The sequence below is a fragment of the Leptidea sinapis genome, chromosome 30, assembly GCF_905404315.1.
Source record: "Leptidea sinapis chromosome 30, ilLepSina1.1, whole genome shotgun sequence".
NCBI lineage: Eukaryota > Metazoa > Arthropoda > Insecta > Lepidoptera > Pieridae > Leptidea > Leptidea sinapis.
Window position 1 is genome coordinate 148,617 of NC_066294.1, and position 6,000 is coordinate 154,616.

Genomic DNA, 6,000 nt, shown 5'->3' on the forward strand with positions numbered 1-6,000 from the left:
CTCCGGTCCTCGACACTAATCTATGCGTGGCACTAGGCCGCTACTTAACTTACGCTAATCTTACTGAAGTCAGTATATACATCGTCAACCCTTTTTCTGTGCATCCAGTAATTCGCTTATAGTCTCACAAAAATCTACGATATTGGTTGTTGTTGATCTTGAAGGTACAAAGCCATGTTGGTCTTCATGTAAAAACAATTTGAAGTGATTTTGTAGGAAAGGACAAATTAACCATTCTAAAACTTTAGCATATTATGTGGACAAAATGTAGTTTTGAATCGATTCCTGTGGGCCCGATATAGATATGGGGCCCACCTTGGCTGTTTTCCAATAAAAGGCATAAAACGCATTTATTTTCTCACAATTGCTTACTTTAGAAATCTTTTTGTTGTCAGTTCTAATATACTAAATACTACTACCACTTCTACTATAACTTGTATAAATACAGCCAAAAAATTACGAGAAAAGCTCACACATTTCACCTCATCATCAGTCATCAGAGCCGGAAACTCACTAGTACCACCACGTTTCGATTTAATGTAACTCCAAAAACATTTTGGTTATGCCTAAAATCGTTTAGTAAATTGACTAAATATCCGTTATAGCAAACAGTAGCCAAACACGTGCAACGTGAACTTATCAACTTTAATTCAATATAATCTTTAGGGTTTCAGTAATGTTTGAAACACAAGCTTAATTTATATTTATCTTGTCTTAATATATTAGACGAAGATCTTCGTCTCTACTTGAGATATACATGGGGTACACTAAAAGTTTTGCACTTCTAGCTACCGGAACTATTTGAATTTCGAATGTTATATTTTTGAAACGTTGGAACCTTCTTAGTTATAAAAAAAAACAATTGGCAAACAAAAAATCATTTGTCAATTATTGTTTTTTATCACATTTCAAAGTTCTACGTACTGTTATGAACAATTGTCATACGAGGTAAATTGCCGAGTTAACATATTAGTTTTACATAAAAGCGATAGCCGCCACGCGGTGCGGAGAGTTGGCTACACTCGGTCTTGTGAATAAGTTCTGTATAAAATTGTGTGTGGAAATTAAAGTAATTCGGGAGTCAAAAAGTGTTTTTTTAAAAAGGCCACCAGCGCGTCCATCCTAACAAAATTGGTGTCAGAAGTGGGATTTCGGGAAGGCCTATAGTTAGGGAAGACCCGGAATCAAGGATAAAGAGCTACGCCTGGATCCTGTAAGAGATAGCTATTAAGTCTTAGCCTTGTAGTTGCAAGCCAGCATCTCTTAAACACCTCCTAACAGTTGATCGACGATAAGCCTCCGCTATCAAGCGTGAGCCCGCATCACCTGCTTAGTTCCACCACATGAGACCTCCGACCAGTGACCAGAGGGTCACCTGCAGCCATCCTCCCCGTGACCGTCCCACGGAGAACATCAGGTCATTTGACGAGTATGAAGATTTTGTGAGTTATTTCTAATCTTTACTAAGAGTCATAAAGTGAATAAATCACTCAGTGAATTTCAAAGTGAATGGTGAATTTCTATTTTATTTCTCAAGATTTATTTTCAAGATTTAGAACTTTATTTACAATTTGATTTTATAATTTTAAATGTCATTTTGAAAGTAAATTTATTTTTATTTATTTATTTATTTATTTATTTAATTCAGAGACATCTCCATATATATTAGTAAATGTATTAGTAACAATATTTATTATGAACTACGTGAGTATTATTATTGAAATATATTTATAAACCTAGAGCTAACTGTATCCAGTGTTTCTGGAAGGAACAGTCAGCTCTGGCAGCAATCATCTTTAGGATGCTGTTACTGCTTACACGTAGACGCTGCAACATGGAGACCGCTTTTTTGCGCATTATGGCATGGAAACCGTCCACACATTGTAAAAAGATCTTACTTTTTACAATAAGCGACACCCCAGAAGCCAAAAATTAAAATGAGTGAAAAACTCACACTCTCATTTTTAACGAAGTTCATCCAACCATACAATGGGGATCGTGAATCACTTCCTGCATTTTTAACGAATTGTGAAAATGCAATTTCTTTAGCAAGTACAGAACAACAGAACGTTCTTTTTAAATATATCGTGTCACAACTTGAGGGGAAAGCTCAATTAGCTTGTTGTCTAAAGAAATTTGGAAGTTGGCCCGATATTAAACAGTTTTTAAAATCAACTTTCGGAGAAAAGAAACACTCAACTCATTTATTACTTGATCTGCAGAACTGCAAACAACTTCCCAATGAAGATGTGACGCAATATTCATTGAGGATTGAATCCTGTCTCACACGGCTTCAATCTGATATACATTATAGCTGTGAGAGTGAAAAAGAACTAATCGGTAGAATTGCTGCAATGGAAGACTTAGCTCTCAACACATTTTTATTAGGCATGAATTCAAACTTTTCACACATTGTGCGCTGTAGAAACCCCAAAACTCTCTCCGAAGCGATAACTCACGCGATAGAAGAGGAGCAGTTATTTAATATTTAAACTTAAATAAATTATCACAGAAATCTTCTAAATATTGTACTTTATGTAATAAAAATGGTCATTCAATATCTGAGTGCTATAAAAATAAGAATAGCCATACAAAGTCTCATAAAGTTAATAATTATAATTCGCATCCTTCTAATTATAATCAAAGTTATAATAACTTTTCAAACAATAATTCTTACAACGGTAACAAAGTATGCGTTTATTGTAAGAAGCGCGGTCACTTGATCGGTGAGTGTCACACGCTCAAGCATTCTTATGCCTGAGCGTGCGATGCGACCAGCGAAATTCGAAACTTTCCCATGCACCGAATCGGACCGCATTCGCACCGAAAGGTAATAATTCCCATGTGAATATTATTGATGTAGATGGATGTAATGACAATCAAGACCATTTAAACTAAAAAGGGCTTCGGTTCCGTGTCTATCGAAGCCTCATTAGAAATGACTCGAAAAAAAATTATGTTTCTAATGGTTCTACTTTTCCCCGTGTTCCTAAATTTTATAAATCACGGTCAACATTAAATAATGGTAAAAGTCATAATAAAAGGTTTAATTGTAGTACTGAGCGTTCTGGTTTTGAAGGACATTTGCCCTGTGGTCAACCCATAGTTTCACAGAGTAATGTTCCTCATAGAGTAAATAATAATCGGAACTTATTTTATAAAACTCAGTCTTCTAATAGGTTTAAACAAACTGAATCTTCTGATTCTCAAGGACACCTGCCCTGTGGTCAATTCACGGTTGCACAGAGTAGTGTACCACAGAGAAATAAATATAACCAGAATAAATTAAATAAGATTAAACCTTCTCCCTGTGTCTCTGAGCCGTTCTTATTAGCACAGGTTAATAAAAAGGGTAAACGTAATGGAAAGAAAAATTATAATAAAAATAATAATTCCAAACAATTAATAAATACGGATCAGTTTGTGGTTAAAAGAATCGATAAAATATCATTGCCACATGTTTATTTTAAAGTTAATAATAGCGAGAAACCTCTCTGGTTTTTTCATCGACACTGGTGCTTCAATTTCGATTATTAAATATTCGAGTTTATCAAATCAACCAGTGCTTAATTCACATACTGTGAAAATTCAAGGTCTCAATGATAGTAATTCATACTGTGAATCACTTGGCTCTGTTTTATTAAACCTTGAATAAACGTTTTCAACAAAAAGTAAGATGCGTATTAATTATACTTTTCACTCCATCAACGACACAACAAATCTAGAATTCGATTGAGTTATAACTCAATATTGATGTTCAATACTCTACGAACTCTCTTTTAGTACAAGGTTATTCTATACCAATAAGTTTTACAAAAAGTTCTTATGTGATACCGGCACGTTCAGAAAGCGTGATCGAGTGTCAAGTTGCAAATTTAGATGAAGTGCAAGTCATTTAAAAGAAGCTTTGGTTTTAGACCAAACTATTAGAGAAGGAGTTTATCTTGCAAACTGCACAGTCCGAATAAAGGATAATAAAAGAGTGAATGTTACTATTTTGAATAGTACTGATTCTCAAATTGAGATTAATGATTTTATGGTGACTGTTACACCTTTTGAATTTTTGAATTTGAAAAAAGAGATACCCTCCTCTTTAAATGCACAGCCTGTAGAATTAATAAATCATATTAATAAGTTTTAAAAGGATAGGATCAATCAGGTTCTTGAACAAATACGCTGTTCACATTTAAATCCTCAAGAGAAGAAAAAGTTATTAAATTGCATATTAAATTATACTGATATATTTCATCTTGAAGGCGAACCTTTATCGTGTACAGATGTAATTCAGCACTCTATCAATACCCGTGATTCGGCACCGATCCATGTAAAATCCTATCGCTTTCCCGAAGTTCACAAAGATGAGGTTGAAAAACAAGTAAAGAAAATGCTTGAACAAAAAATTATCAAAACATCTACTTCCCCGTGGAATGCCCCTGTCTGGGTAGTTCCCAAAAAAATAGATGCCTCTGGTAAGCGAAAATGGCGTATTGTTATTGATTACCGTCGGTTAAACGATGTGACTGTTTCCGAGGTATATCCTCTACCCCTAATAACCGACATATTAGACCAATTAGGTCATTCCACTTTTCAACTCTTGATTTGGCGTCTGGCTACCATCAATTAAAATTAAATCCCAGTGACGTTGCCAAAACTGGTTTCAGTGTATCAACAAATGGTATATCTGGATACTTTGAATTTACCAGAATGCCATTTGGTTTAAAAAATGCTCCATCAACGTTTCAACGTTTGATGAATATTGTCCTCACTGGTCTTCAAGGTCTTCATTGCTATATATACCTTGATGATTGTATTATCTATTCCCACGACCTTGAATCACACATAAATAAGTTAGAACTTGTATTTTCTAAGCTTAGAGAAGCCAATTTAAAACTACAGCCGGATAAGTGTGAATTTCTTCGACGTGAAGTCGCTTATCTTGGTCATGTCATTACTGACAAGGGTGTTTCGCCAAATCCTGAAAAAGTTAAAGCAATTTCAAATTTTCCAGTGCCCAAAAATCCACGAGATTAAATCTTTTGTTGGTTTAACTGGTTATTATCGCCGTTTTATTGAAAATTATTCACATATTACAAAACCTCTTACATCTCTATTAAAAAAGGATGTTATTTTCAGTTGGTCTTTTGAACAAGAACAAGCGTTTAATATACTGAAACAAAAACTTATAAGTGCACCATTACTTCAATACCCTGATTTCTCTAAAACTTTTATATTTACCACTGACGCATCAAACGACGCTGTTGGCGCAGTTTTATCACAAGGTGAAATTGGTATGGACAAACCAATCGCTTATGCGTCTCGCACTTTAAATAAAGCAGAAGGTAATTATTCAACCACAGAAAAAGAACTTCTTGCAATTCTATTTGGTGTGAATACATTCCGTCCATATATTTATGGTTACAAATTTAAAATTGTCACTGACCATCGTCCTTTAGTTTGGTTGTTTAATGCTAAAGATCCTGGTAGTCGATTATTAAGATGGCGGTTAAAGTTAGAAGAATACGTCTACGAGATTATTTATAAGCCCGGTCGAATAAATTCAAACGCTGACGCTCTGTCTCGTAACCCGGTTAACGCTGTTGTTCATTCAAATTTAAAGCATTCTACTTATGAACAATACTTTAAAGATCAATTTACTAAATCTTTTCCAAGTGATACTAAAATTGAAGAACTAAATGAATGTCTTCATTTAACTAAACATAAAATAATAATTTGTTCGATATCTTTAGATTTTGATTACTCTATGCCACATTGTGAGCAATTGTTATCTATGTTGAGTAGTCCCGCTGATTTCTTAGAATTAGAACGTGAATCGGAGACTGTACAGTCAGTCGATACAAGTGATAGAACCATTTACTTTTTATACACTAAGGTTCATCATTATGAGGAAATGAATTATAGAACTATATACAATTTATTATTAAAATTAAGAGATTTAATTATTAGCAAAAATGCCAACGAGAGTGATATAGCTATTTCTGA